Raw genomic sequence first — 27,043 nt, 5'->3', positions numbered from 1 at the left:
GAAATGGAAAAAATGCGCGACATTTTGGCACCGGGGCACTTAGACAACATGGCGTTTCCCACTGACACGGTACTTCGCCTTGCCTGTGCGGTAGCTTTAACCGAGCAGAGGTGACGACGCGAGGTAAAACATTCATTTGAAGAGTTCAGCGAAGAAGAGTTCTGGCAATGTTTTCGTCTGCCCAAACGAACAGTGCGTAGCTTGTGCCACGAACTTGATCCTATCATCGGATGCCAGCGAGCCAGTGGCCTTTCCACAGAGAGAAAGGTGTTGTGCGCGCTGCGATTTTTCGCCACCGGTAGCTTCCAGAAGAGCATTGGTCGCGAGGAACACATCGGCATGTCTCAGTCGGCGGTGAGCAACACCATCCACGAGGTGACGGAGGCGATCATTATCGTGGCTGCTAGAAAAAGGGTGGCGGACTTCCTACTGACAACAGCTGCTAAGGATGAGGCAAAGATGGAGTTTGTGCTACGCGGTTGCATCCCAGGGGTGCTGGCGTGTGCCGATGGCACGTTGGTCACCATTCGCAAGCCAGAGGGATTCAGACTGGCCGACACGGCGAGCTTCATGTCCAGAAGGGGCTATTATGTCCTAACGTCATGATCGTAAGTACTGTTAAGATCGTTTATTACTCGCCCTTCGGAGCAATTGTTCAGTTGTGACGCCAAAGCTGGAAAAAGTAATAATGAAACGAATGAAAAAGAACCTGCAGGGAATTGGGTGCGAGCTAGATGGTGGCTCGCAAGGCCTCGGTAATAATAAGTGGCAAGTGTTTTGTGCGTGAGCCAGTTGCCGTTTTTGCACTGGCATGCATACGCAATGGAATTGTGCATTTTAGAGGTAATCGGTAATATCGGCAGCAGACGTATCAGAAGTATATACACGACAGGGAGGTATTTCCAACACGAAAGTGCTTACAATCACAATTGGACGAGCTGGCTTTGGTATTTACGAGTGTTTTTTCCCAAGAGCAACGCGTAGCTTTTCGATCATTCAGTGGAAGTCGTAGTTATGTGTACAGCAGAGGTGGGGTCGTTGCCCCCACACTTTCCCCTCAGTGTGCTACACCCTGTGTTTCCCTCTAAGTGAAGCTCCTTGTACCAATGACTGTACTAGTACGCATTGTTCCCTGCATATGCGTAGAAAAAAGGGATTTATTCTGAGTATAAATGCAGTACTATTTTATATCGCTCCTCATCGCAGATGTGCAAAGCATGGCTGCGCATAATTGTCATAAACCCATGATTCCCAGATTCGTGCCACGACTCCTGGGTGTGGGAACACAACCCACTGCGTGCACGCCTAGCTGCACATCTGCAGCCTGGCGAATATCTGCTTGGTAAGTATTAATGTGTACTATCTGGGCAGAGCACTCAGCTTTTATGCTTACATTGCAGGAGACGCAGGCTATCCCCTCAAGCCATGGCTCCTAATTTCAGTCCTTGGCAGTCAACCGTGCAACACTTCCGAAGGCCGATACAACAAGGAGCACGCATCCATGCACAATGTTGTGTAAAGGTGTATCGCCGTGTTGAAAAGCAAGTTCCGCTGCTTGCAGCACTTTCGAACGATGCTCTACAACCCCGGTCGGGCAGCGCAAATCATCTATGCTTGCTTTGCTCTCCACAACATTGCGTTGCATGCAGGCGACTGGACCTTGGACGAGTATGTCGTGGACATGCCACCAGCTGAGGATGACGATGGAGAGCCAAGGGGGAGCCATATGCTCACACCACGCAACGTGCTGCTCAGAGACGGCAGCAGCGCTGTCTTGGACCTTTTTTGAAGTACACAGGAACGGTAAGTTTTCATGTTTTCATATCCCACACATAATTTATTTACACTGATTCTAGTGCATCTAGACATGAAAGGGCTGTGTTTGCCACATTTGAATACACAGAGCACTTACTTGTGCTTCAATATGAAGCAAGGTGGCAATGTCAAAATGCTGCATTTTCTTTAAGTGGCACATGAAATATGCAACAGAAACACCCTTTTCCATAATAGCGATCACAGTCACAACAGACTAGATTGGAGCAAGCATATATGAGCGGCACTCTGTGCTGAATGTTGCTATCACAAAATTGTGCGAACAATGCAGCAACGTCTCAAAATTCTTTTCACCAGAACGCATAAAAATCGAGATTCCATTAAAAACATGTTGTATGAACACATGATACATAAGTCCATATCTTGTCATAGTGACTGACTACAAGCATTCAATTGTGCACGCCAGGCTTGACGAGAAATTGTGCTTGTCAAGTTGTGCTGTTTTTTTTTTTGCTCATTGTCTTAAACATTGTGTGAATGTTAAAATAACATTTATTTGAATTCACGACTGCAGTCATGCTGCAATGCTAAAAAATATGCAAATCAAGACGGCAAACAACAGGCGAGTTGTTTTGATAACATACAGCATGAATAATTCCCTCAGCCATCTCGCGGCTCCCAAGCCATACCACGTTCGAAATTTATTCCCGCAAAGAGTCGTTTACAACGAAAACTAGATGAAATCAATCGCTGGAATGTTGCTGTGATGACCATTTTCCTCTGTAAAACTGTGCGAGATGACCACTTACTAGCTTAGCGCTCCCAAACAAGATGCGAGATGACCACTTACTAGCTTAGCGCTCCCAAACAAGATTCGGAATGTAGTTGTTGCATCTTAGCCTCATTGTGCTGAAATGAAAATATCACAGTGTGATGCAAAAAGATATCACATTACTACACTATGTGGTAATGCTGAATAAAAATCACAGTGAGCTAGAAAACACAGTGAGACAATACAAATATCAAAGAAACATTAACCGAAAATGTCAACTATACACTCGTGGTCTCCGTGTGAATGACTGGACACCTTTGAAATGTGGGTAAAAAACACTGCCACTAGAACAGCTCGAACATACATTGAGAAATGCATATATCGAACATAAAAAATGCTGCACTCCTTATACAAAGTAAATGCTAACCTAAATCTAGTAATATGTACTAAATGCAAACAAAAAATGAATAAAATAGAACATGAACAGCAACACGTAAACATATCAAAAACACTAAACCAATTATGAATGATAAAAAGTTGAAAACATGGTGAAAAACAAACTAAACTATGTATATGTCTCCAGAACATGAACAGCAGCACCTAAACACATTGAAACCGACAAATCTATAATGAATGATGACAAGAAAAAACATTGAACACATGACGAAAAATTAAACTAAACTACGTATCCCTTTCTCGCAGAAAGCCCTCAGCCATGGCCAGTGCCCTCCTGCACCGCTGCCGCTTTCTCCTGTGCCGCTGCCACACGCCGTTCTGCAGGAGCGATGCGGGTGGTTGATTTGTTCATCTCCCGCAGCACCTGCGATGAATCATCATGGTGTAAATGTTTAAGTGAGCTGCCGGTAAACCCTTAACCATCTCGTGGCTGGAAGCTGCTGCTGCTGCTGCCAAGAATTGCAACGGGCACAACAACTTCCCCTCAGTTGAAGATCAACTGGCCTGATGGCATCCTTTGAAAGTGGGAAGCTTTGTGTACAAGCTATGCCCTCCTCGTGTGGACCTACAAACATTTGTTGAAACTGCTCTTTATTAATGTCCTCAAATGCATCTCTCACCATGAAAGAGCCCCAGGGCTAACTAACCTTTTGCCCGGCAGTTTATCATTGCAGATACCCGATACTATGCCCTCAATACAATGCATGGTTCTTGTTTACAGCCCAAGTTGGTTTCAGTCATCATAATAGAACATGGAGAATGCTTATGCCCCTTATGTAAAATGTAAACAAAGGGTCTACTCACCTTGAGCACCTTGTCGCCCTGCTCAAGGTTTCAGTCCTGCACTCAATAAAGCACTAAGTTCTCAGACGCTTGCGTGTTACTGTGTCACTGCCATCTACAGCCGCTTCAGTGGCCTCCACATCCATTTCCACTGCAGCAGTGGGAACATTCGCCTGCTGGAAAGTGTAGTAAGTATGATTTTTCAGAAAGTGGGTATTCGTTACTCTAGCTATTTTGCAACCTTAAGTACTAAACATCTGCGGAAATGTTCTGCAGCTGTTCAGTGGTCATTGATGTCATGTATTACCATTTTAGTGCATGCACTTTCCCGCAGTCATTGCGTGTTTTATGATAAATTAATACCCCTTGTACTGCAAGGGCTGCAAACTGAGATTTTAGTTAAACCTACCCACTTTTGATTACTTTCTCGTGCGCTTTATTCCCGTTTAACAAGGTTACTCTAAAGGCACCCCTTCAGATATCAAACTCTGTCATGGTACCGCTCAGGAACCCGTGATACTGCGGTGGCAGAGTGCTTAACTGTCGATAGGTGAGACCAAAAACGCCACTGAAGCGTGTCATCCCAGTCAACTGTAGAACCTGGCCGCGGAAGCCAGGAAGCCAACCCCATACAGTGCCCCTGAAAATATACACTAATGTCACAGAACATATTGCCCGTGCCATTCGACGGTCACTTACGTTTGTGCGTCTCTGATGGCGGCGGTGTCACGGCGGGCCTTGCGCACCGGCCTGCGCCACCAAGCCTGTCATTCCTGCGCAGGCACTTCATGGTTCAGCGCGTCGCTGAGCTCTTGCCACAGCCGCCACCGGTCGGTGATGGTGACGCCGTGCCGCAGCTCGATGGCATTCGCCACGAGCTGGGGATGTTCGTCCATAAAGGCGAGCACCAGCGCGCGCTGAGCCTCGGATAACGCCGATGAGCCGCTGCTGCTGTTGACTACTGGTACAGTTGACCTCCGCCACGATAGCGCTCGACTGAGCCAACAACTTCGAAAGTTGCGCTGTTTAGGTTTGTATAGTGGAGGAGATATGAAAACAGTAACTGCTTGAAACGGGGTTGTATTTAGCGCCACCACGTACCGTCCCGCTAAATTTAGCTTTATTTCATAACGATAACAAGAAAAATACGTTTATATTGTGCCGTATTTCTTAATAAACGTTTGAAAACTTGTGCCAACACAATTTGATGATGATCAATAGTAGTTAAACATTTTTCAACACGTTAAAAACACTTTTCACTTTGCTATACGGTCCCCAAGTCCACGTCAAAATGATGACGCGAGGCTTCATTTCGCTCATTGGCTGTTCACTTCCCTTCATCCTCGCGACCGCTGCGGACCGCCCATTTTTTGACGTCACCGACAGACCGCCTCCGTCCGGATTTGGAATTTTTACATAATTGCGCCACAGCTTCTTTTTTGTGCGGTAATGTCTAAATTAGGCAAACTAGACGTTGCCTCGTAACGTGTTCAAAAAACCAGCGTTCATTGGAAAGCAACGCGTACACGTTGCCCGTCAATGGACCGAACATAGATGCACCCTAACTTTCCAGACATCACATGAATCATAATGCATGAAAATCAGGCGGAAGTCGGTGAGGCTCATCACATTAACAAAAAAGGCAGTCAACGTATAAGCACGCCTCGAATAACAATGCATGACAATGAAATTTTTGTTCTTGAGCTAATGTGCGTGACGCGCCACAAAGCACTACTCATTTTCTTGCGGGCTGCAAGCCTGATTGAAACTTTTAAATAATGTAGTGTGTGGGTGTGTTTACAAAAAGTATTTAACCATTTAGAGTACTCGGTACTCTACTATGGGGAGACCAAAAAAGCCCTCTCTTGCACTTCACCTTTCATGAGGCAGGGTCGACAAAAATTACACTGTCAGCGAGTTTTGCAAGCGTTATGTTCATCGCTGCATTTGCCATAATCATGACCTGGCATGCGGAGTAGCATGTGCAGTGACAAGCCAGACAAACATCGCCAGCTCTGGGGCGTTATAGGTGCTGTGTGATGGGCTTTAATACAGTTACTGGATATGCTACCTTTAGTTAAGGTAGAATATTTTGTATTGCCATGCTGTACTTTTAAATGCAAACCATTTCTTAGCGAATTTCGGTGACTTTGAGCGTATCTATCTATCTATCTATCTATCTATCTATCTATCTATCTATCTATCTATCTATCTATCTATCTATCTATCTATCTATCTATCTATCTATCTATCTATCTATCTATCTATCTATCTATCTAGCTGCCTATGACTTTTAGCTCTCCTGGCCGTTGCAATAATGGTATCGATACCAAACTTGGTATGACATAACATGACTGTATGAAGAACATATTTAACAATTCATAACCTAAAAATCATTACATGTTTGTAATGAATGTCATGATATGCATTTCATGCTCCTGCAGTGCTTGCGGTGGTTTCGTTCACATGGCATATTGCAAAACTGGTATTGTATGACATGATTGCATGGCGAACACAAGCTACAGACCCTAACATAAATATCATGACATGCCTGTCATGCAACAACACGACTACATGCCACGCTCAAGATGCACTGGCGGCAGTTTCGCTAGCTTCTGTTATACCAAATTTGGCATTACGGGACGTAAATGGATGACGATGGTATGATACTAGTGCAAACATGATAAACATGATATGCGTGTCAAGTAACAACATGAGTACACGCTACGCTCATGATCTGCTCGCAGCCGTTTGGCTACCTTCACATGTACCACACTTCGTATTTATTACACGACGTGAACAGATTACATAGGTAAATGACACATCAAAACATAATAATCACGACATGCTGTCATGTAGCAATATGACTACATGCCACACTTATGATGCGCTCGCGGCTGTTTCACTAGCTTCACATATGCCAAATTTGGCATTACGTGACGCCAATGGATGACGAATATATGTGTCTGGTGGAAACATAATAATCATTAGATGCGTGTTATGTGAGAACATGACGACATGCCACAGTCAATTCGCCAATACATTTCAACATGACGTGGTGTGCGTGCTTGCCGGCGTTCATTTCGTCGCGTCACGCCGGCGTTGCCGCACCAGGCGCCGATCCTGCCATATACTCGCAGGCGCGCCCCGCACTGCGTTGCTTTTATGTACGCGTGTTTCAGCGCGTCTGGCGTACCTCCGTCGAGAAAAGAGGGAGACGCAGTGTTGTCTGGGTAACGTATAAACATAGAGTAACGTTACTCTATGGCATAGGTGCGAAACGCAGAATGTGGCATTTCGCGCTGGTTTACGTCGGGCCGCGCCGACGGACGCTGGTCGCGCCTGGCGTCAGACATATACGTACTCGAGTTTTGCTAACGTAGTATCACTGTGCCCAGTGTGCGCGCGCGTCAACACTACAAGGGAGTAGATTGGGCCCTTCATGGTGCACTCGCGGCCATTTTGCAAGCTCCACATATACCAAATTTGGTGTTACGTGACGTCAATGAATGACGTATTATATGACTGGTGCAAACATGATAATCCTGACACGCCTGTCATGTAAGAACATGACAACATACCACAATCTTGGCGTGCTCGCGGCCGTTTCGCTTGCTCCACATATACCAAATTTCGTTTCACGTGACGTGAATAGAAAACGAAGGCAAATGACCAGCTTTAACATGATAATGATGATATGTGTGTCATGTAAAACATGACTGCAAGCTACGCTCATAGCGTGCTTGCAGCCATTTCGCTAGCTCCACATATATCAAATTTGGTATCAGGTGACGTGAATAGAAGACGAAGGTAAACGATACATTCATACTTGATAATCATGACACGGAAGTCATGTACGGCATTATTTATCTCTGCCTCGTAACACTGTGCTGATTTTAAAGTGACATATCAACATTTCTCATTCACGCTTCGCATATCATCGATTCCCACTGTACGTGGGATCTGCCATAGAGTTTCCTGCAATTATACCTAGAGAATAATCTGGTGCTACGATCGTGTACCCCAAGGGGAATTATGGGAAGTACAGGCTTCGGCTTGCATAGGGTTAGCTAGTGAGCTGTCTACAAACCTTTTTCTACAATTTCAATTTCGTTCTTCGCACAGCGCGAGTAGTGGGGTGGGTGAAAAGCGCTGAAGCAGTGCATTTGTTGCTCGAAGAGGATGAAGATCACTAGGTATGTTGTTTAGCTGTAATGTTCAAGCTTTAGGGGTCGTATTTGACAGTTTAAACTAGGTGTCGTCTACTCACCGCTGCGCATAGATGTATCGTTTCATGCGAGTACAAGATATCGCATCAAGTTCATGTTTTTTCATGAGCACGTTTTGTGTAAACTCATTTAGGTCGACTGCAAAACGGTGACGGAGCTAAGTAGACGCACCATCCCGCTCTGCTGACTCGGCTTGATAACATAACCAGAGGTAGGTGCGTTGGGGGCAGACAATAGAGTTTCTCAATATCAACTAGAGGGCACTCTAGCGCTGTGATCCTTCAGCGACCATGGGAATGATGTGTAGTACACCCATTTGCCAAGTCTGCGTACTTGCGGGCGGCGAATCGTACTTGCGGCTTCGTTTATTGCTGTGTTTCGATTTTGTTTTGAAAAAAAGATTCAACCCTTTTGAACTTCGTGCACCAGTTTGGAAAGGTAATTCGAAAAAATTAGTGTGGTGAAGTGCAATCGCTGAACATGTGCTGATTTTTGTTTCGTGAGAAAACAGCTTCAAGCCACACAAACCCACACGTAGCCAAAAGCAGGCCAGAAGTACGAAGTTTAGACAAATGTGTCTACTACCAACGCCTCCTCTAGAAAGATGCCTGAGGAATGGCTCGCACTCCCAGCGGAGTTGGCCTGCCTTCAGTTTTAAACAAGCTCCGCGCTAAGGCTCGCGACCGACACTATCATCGCGGCAAAGGGTGGTACCAGCTAAGCTTCTTTCATCTGCGGCCCATAGGGGCGCGTCAGTCGAGAGTTGTTCGAGACCTGCAACTGTGCACCACTGTTTCGGAGGCTATGTAAAGTGTTGCGTTGTTGCACCGTCCACCACAAGTGACGCCAGAGACCGAGAACATTTTCAAAATGAAGAAGGGAAAGGGTGTGGCAGCTGTTTTTCTCATGCGGCAGGCATCTTTCTAGAGGAGGCGTTGGTACTACCCATCATTGCCATGCTCGCTGAAGCGCCGTGCATTGCAGCTCCCATAGACACTAGTGCCGGAGTTCCCTCTAGTGTATATTGGGAAATTCTTTTGGGCAGACCACTTGGACAGACGCACCTAGCGTTACAGAAGACGAAGCGTTAAGTTTTGTTGCTTAATGATGAACTGTTATTTCCATAAATAGATAATGCGTACTTTTGAGAGAAAAACGATCATGCTTGTTTTCAAGTGTTGTAAAAAATTGTTCATTAAATCTTGATGCCAAATCTGGAACGCAATGGCAGACAGATGCATACCCTGGTGGTTAAATTTGCCCAGGTTACACTTTTGTCGCCTCGTAATGAAAACGTTTTGCAATGAAGTTTGCGTACAAATAATTGACATCAGTTTCAATGAAATATAAGTTCATATCACTCTGTTTTACACTCGTGAAAGAAGCGTCGCGAATCTCAAGAATGTAATTCATCCGAAACAGATCCGAGGCCTGTACTTTCCATAATTCCCATGGGGGTACGAGCGCCGCTGAAGGAGCCCGCGTAGACACTAGCGCCAGATTCCCCTCTAAGTATAATTGTATGAAACTCCATGAGATCTGCTAATTTTTTGTGTGTCCTCGTTTATTGCACGATAACCCTTTTCCGCGCCTACCTATCACCAACTTACTTGCATTTGCTCGTGAAAAGCAAACATGCTCGCTCGTTTCTGGTCGAATCTTAGGCGCGTTTTCTTTCAGATAGTGTAAATAGTACGCATATTCTAAGCTAAAGGTTCAACGTTTCTACCTAAAGCATTTTGTTTGGCTGAGAGCGTTGTTGCAATCCGGTGTAGTATTTTTTCTAGGCCCATCAAATTTTTGATCACAAACCAGCGGCAAGAACATGCGTCTGTATTTTCAAATCACTGACTGCTTTTAAAACGGTGAACTTTATCAAAGTGACATTTCTTCACACGTTCGGCCTGCGGCTCTCCCATAGTAGTAAGTACTCTCAGTCGTTAACCACTTTTTCTGAACACATCTTACGGTACTGGTCGCCATTCCCATCCTGAAATAGCCGGTTGGCTTACGTTTAGCGAAACGGATTTATGCACTCCCATAGTAGAGTACCAAGCACTCTAAATTGTTAACAAGTTTTAAATGCGATGCATTTCTTAGTGAACTACAGCGACTTTGAACATATCTATCTATCTATCTATCTATCTATCTATCTATCTATCTATCTATCTATCTATCTATCTATCTATCTATCTATCTATCTATCTAGATATCTATCTATCTATCTATCTGCCTATCTATCTATCTATCTATCTATCTATATATCTATCTATCTATCTGCCTATCAATCTATCTCTCTATCTATCTATTTATCTATCTATCTATCTATCTATCTATCTATCTATCTATCTACCTATCTAGCTAGCAACCTACGACTTTTAGCTCTCTTAGCCATTTCGATAATGGTATTGATACTAAACTTGCTATGGCATAACATGACTGTATGAAAACCATATTTCACTAGTCATAACATGAAAGTCAAGACATGTCATTATTTATATTTCCTTGGGTTCTAGCTCTTCCGGTGGTTTCGTTCACATAGCTAGTTGAAAAACTGGTATGGTATGACACGATTGCATGGCGAAAATAAGCGACAGAGCCTAACATAAAAATCATGACATGTACGTCATGTAACAACATGACTACATGCCACGCTCATGATGCGCTCGCGGCCGTTTCACTTGCATCACATATACCAAATTTCGTATTACAGTACGTGAATGGATGACGAAGGTATGTGACTGGTGCAAACGTGATAATCTTGAGATGCGTGCCATGCAACAAGACTGACACGCTCATGATGCGCTAGCGGCCGTTTCGCTAGCTTCACTTATACCGAATTTCGTAATACGAGATGGGAATGGATGGCGAAGGTATGATACTGGTGCAAACATGATAAACATGAGATGCGTGTCATGTAACAACATGACTACATGCTACACTTATGATGAGCTCGCAGCCGTTTCTCTTGCTTTACATGTACCATACTCGGTATTACTTGATCCAAACGGGCGACACAGGTAAATGACGCATGCAATCATGATAATCACGACATGCGTGTCATGTAACAACATGACTACATGCCACTCTCATGATGCGCTCACGGCCGTTTCGCCAGCTTCACATATGAGAAATTTGGTATCACGTGACGCCATTGGATGACGAAGGTATGTCACTGGTGCAAATATAATATTCATGAGATGCGTGTCATATGTGAACATGACTCGATGCCACAGCCAAGACGCCAATATATTTCGGCATGACGTGGTGCGCGTGCTCCCTGGCGTTCATTTCGTTGCGTCACGCCAGCGTTGCCACGCCAGGCGCTGGTCCTGCCATGTGCTCGCAGGTGCGCATCGCGCTGCTTAGCTTTGAATCATGCGCGTTTCAGCGCGTCCGGGGTCCCTCCGTCACGAAAAGAGGGAGTCGCAGTGTTGTCTGACAAACGAACCGGCGTAGAGTAATGTTACTCAAAAGCATCGGCGCGATTTGCAACATGTCGCATTTCGCATCGGTTGCCGTCGGGCCGCCCCGACGGACGCTGGTCACGCCTGGCGTGAGACATAAGTGCACGCGTTCTGCTAATGTAGCGTCGCTGTGCCCAGCGTGCGCGCGCGTCAATGCTACATTGGAGTACATTGGGCCCTTCATGATGGGCTCGCGGCCGTTTTGCTAGCTCCACACATACCAAATTCGTTGATACATGACATCAATGGATGACTAAATATATGACTGGTGCAAACATAATCCTGACAAGCGTGTCATGCAAGAACTTGACAACATACCACGGTCATAGCGTGCTCGTCACCGTTTCGCTACCTCCACATATACTAAACTTGGTATGACATGACGTGAATAGTTGACGAAGGTAAACGACACATCTTAACATGATAATTAGGGCACGAAAATCATTTACGGCGTCCTTTACCTTCACCTCGTAACGTTGTGCTGATTTTAAAGTGACGTGTCAACATTACTCATCTGTACGTCGCATATCATCGATTCCCGCTGTGTGGGATCTGCTCTTTTTTTTTCAAAACACTTCAGAGTACGGAAAACTCAGCTGGAGCTTCCAGATCCGTACTACCTATGCGCCCACTTTAGTACGCATCACGTACACATGCGTGCGCGTCCTCCTCTGAAATATGAATAACTCGATTCATTTTAAGCTTTCTCTAACTTGTAACACTTCAATACACATATATAAACTGAATATTCGTGGTCATTTGTAAGATGTGTAAACGGTCTTTACTAGTGTTCAATGTTTCACTTATGTATGTAGAAGTTAGGTGTACGACAAAACTTTCCTTTTTTTAAAGGCCCACTCACCAGGTTTGACAATTTTTAGCTGAGAGGTGCAATGCGTAGACGAGGCAATCATGATCACGTCTGCCAAACTTTGCAACGCTAAGCGCCGCGGAAATAGGTCAAATTTCAAGATTAATGCTGCTCTCCCTCCCCTCTGCCGGCGCACGCGTGGAGAATGAGGGCATGACGTTGGCGTAGGAATGGCCCTACGTACACGCCAATGCAGTGACGCTGTCCTATACGTCATAGAGTCTCGAAATTAACTAGAAGGCACTCTGGCGCTGCGATCGTTCCGAGACCATGGGAATGATGGGTAGTACACACATTTGCCTAGTCTTCGTACTTTTGGATGGCGAATCGTACTTGCGGCTTCGTTCAGTGTTGTGTTTCGATTTTGTTTTGAAAAAAAGATTCAACCCTTTTGAACTTCGTGACAAAATTTGGAAAGGTAATTCGAAAAAATAAGGCGGTCAAGTGCAATTGCTAAACCTTTGCTGATTTTTGTTTCGTGAGAAAACAGCTTTAAGTCACACGAACACACACGGAGCCAAAAGCAGGCCAGAAGTACGAAGTTTAGACAAATGTGTGTACTACCCATCATTCTCCCCATGCTCACTGAAGCGCCGTGCGTTGCAGCTCCCATAGACACTAGCGCCAGAGTTCCCTCTAGAGTATATTGGGAAACTCTATGCTCTACGTAGACGAGTCTTCTCTGACGTTGTCAATGGTATACCACGTGACAGGGTTAAAATATTTACCACAACATGCGTAGTTTATGCATTTGTTGCTTTAGGAGATGCATAAAACTATAAATAAATAATGAGACGCAATCAAAAATTGTGCGCGTTTTTCTTCCATTTGTTCTCGTGAAATCTTACGAGATGCGGGGCTAATGTGCCAGCGTTCCGCATGCGTTCGTGTCCCTGCGGTCAGCGCATTGAGCACACCACCACCGTGAAACACTCCTACGTGTTCGCGCACTCATTGTGTTTAGAAAAAATTTATTGCCACAAACGTCAATAACACTCAACAGAACACTTCCGTCTTAGACATACTCTAACGATGATGACAAGACAGACGTCATTTACATGAACATGGATATGAGATGACGTTGAAAAAACATGTACATTCAATGGTTCACTCAAACACAACCACAAAATACTTCAAGGTAAACAAGAGACAAATAAAACATAAATATGTGCATTTTGCATATTTACATGTTGGCATGCCATTTTTGCCGGCACATCGACAGTTCAGCCTACCAATACCAGGCCGGCCGAAAGACAAGTTTCACTCGTCCGTCATAGACCGACTCAAAAGGGCAAGACCAGTGCCGAAGAAATTCCTCTTCACCGAGGAAAAAGAGCTCCTCCGACAAAACAGACAGCAGCTCCGAGTACAATCGTTCTAGGATCGGGTAGAGCGCGCGGCGGCGGCGGCCCGCTGCAACCGCCTCGCAGCGGTTGCGCCAGAGGCAGAAAGCGCCGGCAACAATGAGAAGACAAGCGAAGCGGCCTCGCGAACAACGCCCAGAAGAAACGAAGCGATTTACTCTGAGGCAGGGAAATCCAGCATGTACGGCTCTCCAAAAAACGCGAGCAATGATGCAATGCCTCAGAAAATGCTGATTTGTTTCCCGAAGGGAGCAGTTCGGACATGTTGCTGACTGGACTATTCTCCACCTTTCGAGGCGGTCGAGAGTGGGAAGTACACCCCATCCCAGGCGCCACATGAAGTCCCGAAGGTGTCCAGGCAGAAAAGAAGCCGTTAAGGAGCTCCAAGACACCCGTCTAGAGCGAGCACGGCGGGCTGGCGGGACCAACGGAAGCAACAAAGCAGCAGTTGTCTCAACTATGTGGTTGTTCAAAACATCTATGCCAGGACAGCTCGACTTGACATGGCGAAAAAATGCAACAGTTGTTGCATAAAACGCAGGAAGTGTTATTGACTGTGGCCCCCTGTTAAGTTGCGCATTAGGCATCAAATGGCGAAGGTGAGTACCCAGAAAGTAGTATGCAAGCGTTCGTGCGGGAGATTCCTCCCCTTGCACTAGGCGCAAAAGGAAACGCAGTGCCAGCAGCCGACAGCGTATGGACACTGAAGGGAAAGCAAAGCCTCCTTGAGCACGCTGCTGTCCCAGTGCCGCGCGAGAGACCAACTCAGTGCCGCCTGACCAAAAAAAGGAACACAAAGCAGACTGTAGTGATCGCACGATACGTAAAGATGGTTGCACGACGTGAGAAAGGTACCAAATGCGACCGCAAAATACAGTCTGCGCAAGGTACCTCCGCTCAAGAAGCGGGAAGTCAAAATCCTGTGCATCCTGAATTTTCAGTCTTACTTCCTCGAGAGCGTTTAACCGAACAGATTCGCAAATGCCGTAGTGATTGTATGAAATACCTAAAATACGAAGGGACGCAGCCGGCTGAATGGGAACACCGGCGCTAAGCCTGGAGTTTGGAGAGCCAATGAAGAAATACCGGGATTTGGAGATGTTCAACGCTGCACCTGAAATGTCGCCATACTGGGAAAATACATGCAGGCTGCGTGAAAGGCTATCTTCATCTGAAAGGTACAGGGTTATATCATCAGCGAAAGCTGTGACTTTCACGACACCGCTACCAGGAAGCGCAAGACCCCGGACACGTGAATCCGCGTCAAGAGCACGCAAGTATGGCTCAAGGCTGAGGACAAATAGCACAGGAGACAATGGACAACCCTGACGGACCCCACGTGTTATGGAAAAGGCAGCACTTTCCCAACCATCCAGAACTAGTGTGCTTTTCAGACCAGTGTACGTATTTTTAATCATTTCCACAAACGAATGAGAAAAGCCGAAGGCTGTGAGCACTTTAAAGATATACGCGTGCTCTAGTCGGTCAAACGCTTTTTCCTGGTCCAAAGACACAAGGATACCACGCGCAGATCGCGACAAAGTATAAGCTATGATATCCCGTGTCGTATATGACAAGCTGTGTATTTCTCGTCCAAGCACTGATGAAGTCTGGTGATGACCTATTAGGGTGTTCAACAGACCCCTCAAACGTTGAACGGCTACCGCCGCGAATATCTTATAGTCAACGTTGAGGAGCGTGATAGGTCTCCAATCTTCAGGATTAACAGAGGAAGCATCACCCTTTGGAATAAGCACAATGCGTCCATCTCGAAAACTTGATGGAAAGACACCGTCCTCGTAGCATCGCCGGATTACCGCGGTAATTGTAGCACCAATCTCATCCCAAAATGTCAAGTAAAACTCAACAGGTAAACCGTCTGGCCCTGTGGCCGTTCCACGTTTCATAGATTTCAGTGCCACCTTTACCTCTTCAGCCGACGGAGGGATGTGCAGGCAATCTGCCACTTCTTGAGGAATACGGGGCAAACTTCTAAGCATTGGCGGTGTTTCATCACAGTTAGTCCGCATGGCCGAACACGACATTGCTTCAAAATGCGCCAAGAAAACAGATCGATCACGCGTAGGAAGCCGCTGCGCAGGTGGTATTTGTGCTGTCATAGAGACAGGTGACTCTGATTGCCCAAAAAAGGAATGTCTCGCGTAGCGCAGCACCTCGGGATGTGCACATGGGTTGTGTCTACAGCGCCATGCTGCTGCCGCCAGGGACGAAGCAGCAGTCAAGTGCTGAAAGCGTTCACGCAGTTCACGCTGCCACGCTCGCATCAGAGGAGAAGGCGTCTCGGCGCGCAAAGCAATGCGTAACTTCATCGCGGTATCAGAAAGCTCTTCAGAAACGCGTCGACGAAGCGAACGCCCCTCCACTGCGCAGCGCAGGCGCCACTGTGTTTTAAGCGCATCCCAATCTTCAGGACCAGACGCCGTGAGCGACACACGTATTGCGCGTGACAAATCTGATCTTGAGCGCGCGTCCTGCAGGACGCGAACATCAAGACGCCATGGCTTTTCTGAGAAAGAAAATGGAACTTCGAGCTTCAAGACAATAGGCCGATGATCAGATACGTACACAGGAGAAGGTGGGAAGGACGGAACGCATAAATCAGAGACAAACGCCTCTAACGCTCGTGGGATATAAGCCCGGTCGAGCCTGCTGGAGGATCGTCCACGTCGCCATGTCCAAACAAAGGTATTTCCGTGCACTACCTTGTGCGCGTCTAGTAATGAAAAGTGGTGGACAAGGCGGCGAAGCTCGCGTGAATTCCAAGCAGACCGGCCCCAGCCAGGACCTTGTACATCGGTTCGCGTATTTAGAACGCAGTTGAAGTCGCCAATCAAAATGACGTCACGACCGTCAAGAAAAAACACATCCAGGTCTCTAAAAAAGTCATTAGACTGTCCAGCTTGCGCTGGCCCATACACACACAGTATCCTTAATCTGAAAGAAAAGTAGCTACAGTCTAAAGCCAAAACCCTGCCCACGCCATCGTAAAAAGCATGATGATCCCTTAATAGAGCTCGGTTAAAAATAATAATACCTACTTCCGTAAAACGAGATGTAGCAAAAGAGAAATAACAATCTAGGTTGAACCTTCGTTTAAAAGCAAGCACGTCGGATAGCGAGAAAAAATTTGTTTCCTGGAGGCACAAAACATCACAATTTGCAGCGCGGGCGACACTAATCACTTCAGCCTGCTTTGCCGGACTGCGAAAACCCTGAACGTTCAATGAAATAATATGCAGTGTAGTAGCCATAATGAAAAGTAAAGACTAACCTGGACGCGTAGTTCTAGACGGTGTCCTGGAAAGTGTCCAGGGGACACTTGCTCGACCAAATTACAACGCACTGTTCGACCCTCCAGAAGAGGGTCGAGGTTTTTTGGACCGTTGGGATTTACCACGGCCATCACTGCGTTCATCGGAGCAAGAGCTGGAAGTGTGCTCTCGCTTTGTTTCACGTGGAGCTCCCATTTCAACGTCAAAATCGGCAAGGCTAGACAGTCCGATGCTACTATCCAGTCCCAGGCTGAAGCCGTCTTCCGAAGACGTGTCCTGAGGAGGTAGGGACTGAGCCGCCGGCAAGCTTGGATCCACATTCTTGATGCTGGCAGCACTGTCCGCGTCTCGGCAGTCCGGTGTAGGCACCCTTTGTGTGGGCGATTTTTTACGTGTACGACGCGATGTCGAAATGGTCGGAGCGGCCGCAACAGAAGAGGCTGTGGTGTTTTCGCCACTGTTTTCCAAAATAACCGGGGTCGTAGGGCCAACTCCAACAGCAGCAGCCTGATAACTGGGGTCATTTGTGCACTGAACATCAAGTGGCGTCAAAGAAGAGACGCCGACGCCGTTTTCAGGGCAGTGCGTTGCGTCTTTCGAAGCGCACGGTTCCTGCACCAGCGGGGAGGCCAACGCGCCAAGCGTCGCATCGACCATCGCGCTTTCGTTGTGCGCTTCGTTTGAAGGAACTTGTAGGGGTGAGGCCAGCACAGCGTCGGTGACCTCCTCTGCGTCCCCCGAGTCGGTAGTTGGTTCCATTGCCGGTGTCAGTGGTGGAAAGGCACCAGCGGCAGCGTCTGAGTAAGAGCGGCGGACAGGGCCAACCACAGTTGGGTGGCCGTCCCCGCAGCGTCGACATGGGCGGTCACATCCATCACTAACGTGACCGTGCACACCACAGCGACCACAATACGGTGTTGTGCACTGGGCTCGTAGATGGTCCCCTGAGCCGCATCTTCGACATACACGCTGGAGACCACGGTAGTCAAACGTAGCACGGTGACCAGAGATGCGCAGGTAGTTCGGCACAGGATTAGCGGCGTTCATCTCCATTCGAACATACCGCGTTCCAGTGAGTACGCCGCGTCGCCCGCTCATCAAACCACTGGTGACAGTGAGCACCTTGCCATATGGGGATAACGCTTGGACGAGAGCTTCGTTTGAGACGAACGATGGCAGGAACAGGCAGGCGACGTTGGTCACTTGTGGGCCAACGGGAACGACTTGAACACGCTCGCCGCCGATCACCAGGCAGCCAGCATTGACGATTAGAGACATGGAGGCCATGCTCTTAACGGTGACTTGGAAGTTTCGAGCTCCCTGATGCTGCACGCAGTATACCTCTGAGAGGCCGACTATTGAGGCCGTCGCATCAACGACGGTCTCGGCACTAGTCCCCGTAGGGACAACAACGTCGAAGACAAGCGCCTTCGAAGGCGTCCAAGACGCGACGGGCACCATGACTCGTACTGACGGACGCCCCTGACGTAGAACGATCAGGGACGTCCTTAGCACTTACTTTACGTGTAGAAGTCTGCAATTGCTTACAATACTTCTGAGATGCGGGGCTAATGTGCCAGCGTTCCGCATGCGTTCGTGTCCCTGCGGTCAGCGCATTGAGCACACCACCACCGTGAAACACTCCTACGTGTTCGCGCACTCATTGTGCTCATCTACTCTACCGCGTCTAAGCCAGCGTTTCCAAACCATGCCACAGAAACAGGCAGAATACCACAAAATAGCGCTGGTCAACAAAGGAACGCCACTCGCGTGCTATGGGGTTGTACTCGTTTGGGCACGTCATGCGCACGTCACCTCTTGGTCGGATGCCGGAGTGGGTGGGGAAGAGATTTGGCTTGCGAAGGCTACGAGGAGGAGTGGCAAGGGTTTAGAGCTCGCCTCCTCTCACCCTTGTTTCGCGCTGCTTCAAAAAGCCTGTTTTCTCTGCTCGTATTGAACAGATTCGAAAAATTTTTGTGGCAAAACTTTCCTCATCAGACACCCAACAACTTCCACTGTCTAACTAAAATTCGGCATGGGGCCTGGTGAGTGCCCTTTAACGATGTCAAGTGCCTTCGTCTCCTAGGTTGTGAAGGTCCTCTTTATTGACATGTGCCTTAGGACGAGGGCGCCCTGCTGCTCTCCCACAGTAGCTTACATTGTACTCTATATCATAGAACGTTTGTTCTAAACACATGTTTCATCTTAGACGTCTCTAAAAAAGTAATGTCGTGTTCACCTAAAGCTAGTGAAATTTGAGGTGGCATATATCTGTGCCCAAGTGTATGTATTCTGGCTGAAGGAAACGTTTGCCATGTGTGTCCTTTTCTTTTTTACATCGTGTAAATAAACCTCCCTCTGTTCCGTAGCTTAGTTCGTATGAAATCAACCTTTCACCTGTTATTCTATACACAAATCCGGTAGACGTTTTTTTTTTTAGGTCAAAGCCTTCAACGGCTCAAACTCGCGGTGACCGGTGTCCGTCCGGCCTTCTGGCGCAGGGCCATGTGCGGCTTCTGCCTCTCAAACTGGAAGATAAATGCGCGCTATGAGAGACAGAATGATGCGGATGGAGTCTGCACGATGCGCAAAGCCACCGTCTTCGTTCGGTAAATGGAGGCAGATTAGTCTCGCGCCCTCACTACGATTTGCCGTAAAATGAAAGAAAACACACACAAATTCTGTCTGTGTGTCATTCCATATTTAGAGTATAAAAAGAGACATGACATCGTCAGTCGAATACCTCAGAAATTCGCAGAACACATTTTGTAATTTACAAAGTGTCCTTCAGTTTTTGTTCATGCTGATGGCACACACATGGTGTAATAATAACGCATATACTAATTAAGCTTCCAATGATTCATTCAGGTAACCTTCTGAATTCGCAGAAATATTGCGGGTGAGCATCATGAGAAATGCACATTTTTAACGCATATTTAGGGTAAAAACGTTTTGGCTGGCCGTAAAGTGGTCCCTATATAATTGCTCTGAAACAGATATTTTGTTTGTGGTTGTCGAATGCGACAACGTTAAACAGATCGTTCCACGGATATTTCGGGGACGGCGTCAGTGTCGTTGGTTGCGAGGGTAAAATCATCTTGTGCGTGACTGAAAAATTGAACACTTAACAAATGAAGTAAACAATGACAAATTGAGGGTCCAAGTGGGGATCGAACCAGCGTTGTTTGCGTTCAAGTTGTTGTACAACGCAGCCACTCATATGCTTGTGAATTCAGTGGAAGTAACTTCCTCTACTTTGAAATGCAGTGAAAGTAACTTTCTTGCTTTGCAAACACACGCGTCCTGTACACATGCTTCAAAATAGAACATGCAATGATGCCGCAATATTGTGTGGTTCAAGAGTACATTACCGTGGGGAGTCAGAACATTTGATTATCATAATGACTTCGTGATTTAAAGCCGGTCACCCACTACAAAAGGCACACACGTTACCGCACTTGTTCATAAGGCCTCGAAATGGGTGCATGCACTAAGTGTTTGATGTACACACTAGGGATATCGCTATCGCGTTCTACTCTGATATATGCGATGCTTAAGGGGGTCCTAATTTTTTCGACGACATTTTGTTTGTGGTCATACATGTTTGTAACTATTAATATTATGCCAATTTAGTACAGGTGGAGATCTGGCAGAATTCACTGCTGATCCAAAGGATGCGGAATGAAATGGTGGGCCCAGAGGATGAATTCTCATGGCGGCAAAAGGCTAAATGTCAGTGTGCTTAAGTTTAGGAGCACTTCCCAGTAAATTTCCGAGCCCTACACTTTCGAAACTTCTCTACCATAATCATATCGTAGTTTTTGGACGTCAAACCCAAACAACTATAAGGAGACGCTGGTCCATCGCAAAGGCGTCGTTTCTCCTACTTGGACGTGCAGTACACACTGGAACAGTTCAGGGGCCACAAAAACGTGCACCAAGTGGCAAATGTTTAATACCTATTATTCCCGGAAAATGATCCGGCTTTTTTCTCCCATGAATTATGATAATATCAATTAGTCTATAGATAAAAAAAACATTATGTGTCCTAACCCATATCTATCCGCCGTCGAGTAAGTGATCTGCCAATATCGCCATGGGAAATGCGTTATTTGCGCCAGTTAACATTATCTTGTGTATGAACTTTCCGTTTCTCGTTTCTTTGTGGATTAAGTGGTTTAGAAAATGTTCTCGTTGAGATCATTTCATTGTTTATTAATTGCATATGTGCCATAACATAGGCCCCACAGGAGGCCGCTGCCTCCATGTGTGCTTAGAAAGCGGTTTTTTTTACATTTTCCTGGAAGAAGAGAAATACACTTTCACAAATAAGTGGAGTGGGAAGAGTGACCCTTGGGGTGAGTGGTAATCTTATTCAAAGATTCCTGGAGGAAATATCATTGCTGTAACTGTGACATATTTATCACTAATGATATAGTACTGCGTTTTGTTACTATTGTCCGCCCAAAGCATACAGAAAAGTCGGGAGTTAATAGGGAATGCCAGTCTTACGCATACTCTTGTGAAAGGTGTCTTCACGTTGGCACTTTACCCCATAGCAAGAAAGATTTCTTCACGACAGTTCGTGGGTGTATTATTTTATTTCATTTCTTCCGCGGATTGAATTTGAAGATGCAGGAGATCATACGCACGAAATTATAGTATTGAATGACCACCATAACGGTTGCTCGAAAATCGTGCTCTCAATCTGTGATTCATCTTTCAAGCATGAAAAGCAAGAATTTGTCATAACTAACAAATGAGGTGGTGTTAAGTTATCATTCCTGTAGCGACGCAGACAGCTGCACTATACCCGAGCTCTCATGCTTGATGGCCCCGCTGTTCCCGGCGTTTTTGGGAAGGTGGAACGGCTGCGTCGTCAACTTCCTTCTATTAATGCGTCTTGCTTGCTCTGGGCTGCGTGGGGTGGCGGAAATTGATCATGATTTTGCCCCGATTCAGTGCTTATTTGAGTACAGTTTCGGGGCAGCTTGTGTTCAGTTTTGAGGTGGAGCCAAAGAAGCGGAGGCAGATTTTTTTTCGGGGGGGGGGGGTGGAGAGCTTCCTCTTTATTTATTTATTTATTTATTTATTTTGTTACCCTCAATCGCCGAAGCTTTACAGAGGGGAGTGGGTTACAACATGAAAAATATACGTGCTATTTTATACATGAACAAAACTAAAAAAAAAACCAAAAAAAAAAAAAAAAAAAAAACCTCTACTCAATGAGGCGCAACAAAAGTGAAACGTAAAATAAGGAAATCACAATGAGCAAATAGTGAATGTAGTAAAATTATACAGTACTAGCAAAAAAGTGTAAAAGTAAGGGAAATGACACGCACACACAAAAAATCAAGAATCCACTGGAAAACGCTGGCATCTTGACACGTGGAGACAGAACTTCGTAAGGAGGGGAATAGATCGGATGACTAAGGAGAGCTATCGCGAAATAGGTGAGCTGATAAAGAATGACGAAAGAGGGAGTGATCAGCGATGGAAACGATGTCACCTGGTAGCCGATTCCAATCGTTTGATGTGACCGGTATGAAGGAGCAAGAAAATGTGTTTGTGTAGCAGAAAGTACTTTTAACCTTGTGTTCATGGTCGATCCGAGAGGAGTGATATGTGGGAGGCGTAATGAGCTCATTACGCAGTGATGGATGATGGTAGGTCTTATGGAAAAGGCAAAGGCGGAAGTACTTGCGACGCAGTGATAGAGGTGGCAGTGACAAGTGGTGCTTCATTGCTGTTACGCTTGATGTACGGTGATAATCCGATAGAATAAAACGTGCAGCGTTATTTTGAATTAGCTCAAGGTGCCTAATCAAGTTTTCGTGGTGAGGGTTCCAGATTGCAGCAGCGTACTCCAATTTCGAGCGCACGAGGGTTTTATAAAGAAGCATCTTCAAGGAAAGTGGGGCGTTGCTGAAATTTCGACGTATGTACGGGGAGCAGAGGAAGGACGAATGCAAACTTTTAAAATGGTCATTTTCAACTCTGTATGCCATGGTTAAATATATTTCAGAGTGGTACACCGGGCATGGGCCCGGCGTACCACTCTCTGGCTACGCCACCGGGTGGAAGTATCCAAGTCCCCACCACCCTCCCTCAAAAATAGATGGAGGTTGGGTGCTCTACAGAAAAGAATTAATCAAAATAGTCGAAGTATTTAGCAAGCGGACCCTTCCCGCCCCTAGCTATACAGGCCTGTTGCAGAAACCATCGCAGCACTTATTCCTCGTCGCCTTCAAGAAATAAGGAAAAGCTACTCTTTCAAGAAAGCTTAACAACGTAGCTGGTCAGGCGTCACGCGTTGCGTGCGAGAAACAAGAGCCACGAGAAATGTAGCGGAGGCGCGATGGGAAAAGCAACGTAGAGGCAGGGTCACGTTCCGGACGCCTAGGTCATTTCCGTTCATCGTGTCCATTTCCTGTCTTTCGGCGGCAACGTCGTCATCCTTTCGCCCACACCGTAACACGATAGTGTCACGCCGGAAACACGAAGTATCTGGGCTGGCTGAACCCGTTGGTGTTGAACGACGTCGTTAAATTTGCCACTACCCCTGAGTTCGTGGGCAATTGTATATTTTTGTCACGAGTGGTAAGATCGTCTGGAAAGCAGCTTATATGCGAGAGCTATCGACACGTCGTCTGAGAGCGTGAGAGGCGCGTGTTATTTAAGCGAAGGACTTACCGATGCCTCACCAAACGCGGAAAGGAGCTACAGCGGGTGGCAACGGCGAGAACGTCAAGTATTAAACAATAAAATTTCTTCTGTGATTACATAATCCCAGGACGTCATCAGTTTGACACTGTCAAAGGCTGTCAATAAAAAAGCATTTGTTTGTTTTTTTTTGTAAATTCTACATTAACAAAGAAAACAGTTTCACATGCCCAAGAGAAGGCCAACTTCCAAGTCGTAGGCGTCAACCGCTGATCTACTGTGCTATAATAGAGCGGGTTGACCATAACAATTCTGATTGCAGGATTGCGCGCATTTAACGAAACGGCTCGTAAATCAATACTATAGCGTCCTACCCGAAAGCGCATCGGTTAAGGTTCTATTTGAAAAAGAAACCTGCGACCTTGTTCAATTACAAGAGGCCATGTTGATTGGTATTTGTTACATATTCTGAAAGACAACCAGCCGTGATGTCAAAGAGGTTTTAGATAAAAGAATTGCTGGAGCTTGCAAACTTTTAAAGACGATGATATTTCTGGGGATACTTGAACGCAGAAAATTTGGGCTGTCTGTATGCCTGCCTGTCTCTCTGTCTGTCACACGATTCAGCCATCCGGAAACTTTAAGCACTTGTTTAATGGCCAGCCATGTTGAACTGGTGGCTGCATTCATACTGTTGAGCATTTTCGTAAGTAGTACGACACACCACCTAATACGGGAGTATTAGGTTTCGTGTTCCTTTGACAGAAAATGTTTATACGCAATTCACCAGACCATAGTGTTCCATAGACTGCGCTGAAAATAAGACGCTATGCACGATGATAATGCGACGCTATGCACGAAAATCCATCTGCCGACGTATGTTGCTGCCACCTGGCAGTGGTCCTGGATTCTGCCTAAGCTCATGTTTTCCAATGCCACTGTCAGATAGCGTCTATAAGTCACGTCGCGCTAGAGTTACTGTATATGCTACCTTGCATACCTAAATATAGCATATACAGTAACTCTAAAGTCGCGCCATATCTCGCGCAGATGAGACCAGGGCTCATGTACAGCTGGCAGAAGACTATGGCCTTTCGACGACATTTTCAGTGAAGCATGCAGATACGTGGTGAATTTTGTATCATTAGTTATGCTTGTTTCTTCGGTAGTGAGAGTTTCCTCAGTAACTCGCAAGTTAGTCGGCAGCGTTTTTATAGAAACGAAGCTGATGTCTTTAGGTCGTATTGCTCACAACGAAGCTATCTGACAGGCAGCAAACTAGGGCTCCCTTGCCAAAGCGTATAGGCATAGTGGAACATGCTATCTTAGCCTGCGCTCGTTATTACCATAAATTCCACTCCCATGTGCCTCGAACATCATCTTGACGTACACTGGTGCATACCTAACTTAGAAACCCTTAGCATAGTTCCGCGGCGTATTGGACGTACTCGTAAGCACTCGTTCGCTATAACCATACAGAACCTAATTTCGTTACAGCCTCCCTCGCAAGAATCTTCCATCCCACCTTCCGGCAATCGGGTAGTTGCCTCAACGGCTGTCGAAATACCGTTGGCTGCGTATAAGTCGGCCTATGGCTTTAAATAAAGTTTCATACACTGTACTGTTTTGAAAAGAGGGCTGGCTGCATCAATACTGGCCTTTTACTAATGAACCTTATTCAAGCGGAAATTAAGCCTGTCCCTCCGAGTCAGTTCATCGGAGTCCTCCGCGGAAACTATATATAAACGCGACACGTATACGCTCATTCAGCGAGCAGCGCTTGCCGGGAAACACGCCACGCGTACAATTGTAATTACACTTCACGCCGGAAGCTACACACAGCGGGCTCGAGGGTTTTGCAAACCTGGATGCCACAGCCTCTCTCCCGGCCGCTATCTTGCCTGGTTGGAAAAAAATTCACTTTGAGATGAGCGTCGGGTACATACGAGCACATCGCGTATGCGCTGCACCTGGCGCGCATTTCAGGGCACGTTTGCCATTCTCCCAGGCTGTTTATAGCGCTGCCGAAACACGCGCATGGGTGAGCAGGTGTTGGCTGAGTCTTAATTTTCTATGGTATAAATTTAACCATGCAAATTATACGTCCTAGCGGAACTGAGTTTCAAAAAAAAAGAGGTCTTTTGTGGTCTAATATCGCAGTCACCTATTCCGTCATTAACGTACTCTCGCTTCATCGTTCGATAAGGTATTCGTAAAAGTTGGAACACTCACCCAACCAACACTCTCAGGCGTCTGGTTTTGTTAGGTCATGTTGGCATCCGGGGATAATCAATTAATAATGATGTGCGGTGCATGTCACTTTTTTCGTGTGACAACCTTGCCTTGGACCTCATAAAGCGTGAGGCCCACGGGATGGCTTTGTGCTCTCTCATAGTAGAGTACCTAGTACTCTAAATCGTTACCCACTTTTTCTAAGCACACTGTGTACTCCTGCACATTTTTTTATGTATTTCTCCATTGAAATTATGTGTTACGTATAACATTTGACATATGAGTTCTTGCTCTCGCCTGGTCTAATGAAGAGCAAAATGTAAGGGCCAGGTCTGGTTTTTGATATGCTAACGCAATCTGATCTGGATCGCCAAGCCTTGCTGTGATATTTACCCCTACGGTGTGCCATTTCTCGTTGTTCATATCGGTGGCGGTGAAAACTCGACCGTAGGCTGTACGCCCGAGCAGCATTGAGTTTCCAGTGAACACAAGAAGGTCTTATCTCCTCTGTACTACAGCTTCCTTTTTCAACATTGCTTGCACAGTCGTTCAATAAACGACTCGCGAAAGTCGGAAAATTTATCGGTCACTCATTCTCAGAAAAGTAATTTCGTTAGGTAATGTTGGTGCCTATGGGAAGCAAAAACGTCTTGAACAGACGCTCGATTCCTTTCTTCTGCGTGCGTATGTCTTCTTGTATACTTTTTCATCACATCAAAGTAGGCGTTTCGATTAATGGAATGGAGTGTTCTAAATTGAATTTGGTATCTGGACTCTCGCAACTCGCCCGTTTCGATGTCACCAGAAATCAACTGGCCTGGCCTTGGTTTGGAAATGCAGACGCAATCTTATCTGGGCCGCCAACCTGTCTGCTACGCAATACGCGCCCTTTCCTCTTGCCATTTCACGTCGTTCGGACGCGGGTGTGATATTGATTTATACATAATGAAGAAAAGTTACCTAATAGAGTGGCATACCTTTCAATGTGCGCCTACGCAGTATATTACTTTTTTCTTCTTTTTTTGCATCTTTTGCTTTGGAAGACTATTCATGGCACCATACCCATAGCCGGCCACTATCGATTTCCTGGTAAACGACCAAGTGTGCCTCTGGCAGAGCCCTTTCTTCACTGGGTGACAG

At 46.2% G+C, this 27,043-nt stretch overlaps 1 long non-coding RNA gene across 2 annotated transcripts; it reads left to right on the top strand.

Annotated features, from left to right (window-relative positions):
- The first annotated feature begins 466 nt into the window (after positions 1–466).
- On the top strand, positions 467–3,871 carry LOC142803813 (uncharacterized). Of its 2 annotated transcripts, XR_012894312.1 has the most exons (5): positions 467–608; positions 1,256–1,342; positions 1,401–1,541; positions 1,650–1,803; positions 3,248–3,871. It is a non-coding gene; the product is annotated as an uncharacterized LOC142803813 (long non-coding RNA). The 2 variants fall into 2 exon arrangements; XR_012894311.1 differs by having other exon boundaries at positions 1,256–1,541.
- Positions 3,872–27,043: the final 23,172 nt, after the last annotated feature.

The sequence above is a fragment of the Rhipicephalus microplus genome, chromosome 3 (genome assembly GCF_043290135.1).
Source record: "Rhipicephalus microplus isolate Deutch F79 chromosome 3, USDA_Rmic, whole genome shotgun sequence".
NCBI classification, from domain to species: domain Eukaryota; kingdom Metazoa; phylum Arthropoda; class Arachnida; order Ixodida; family Ixodidae; genus Rhipicephalus; species Rhipicephalus microplus.
The sequence above is the reverse complement of the archived record's forward strand: the minus strand, read 5'-3'. Positions and strand labels throughout refer to the sequence as shown.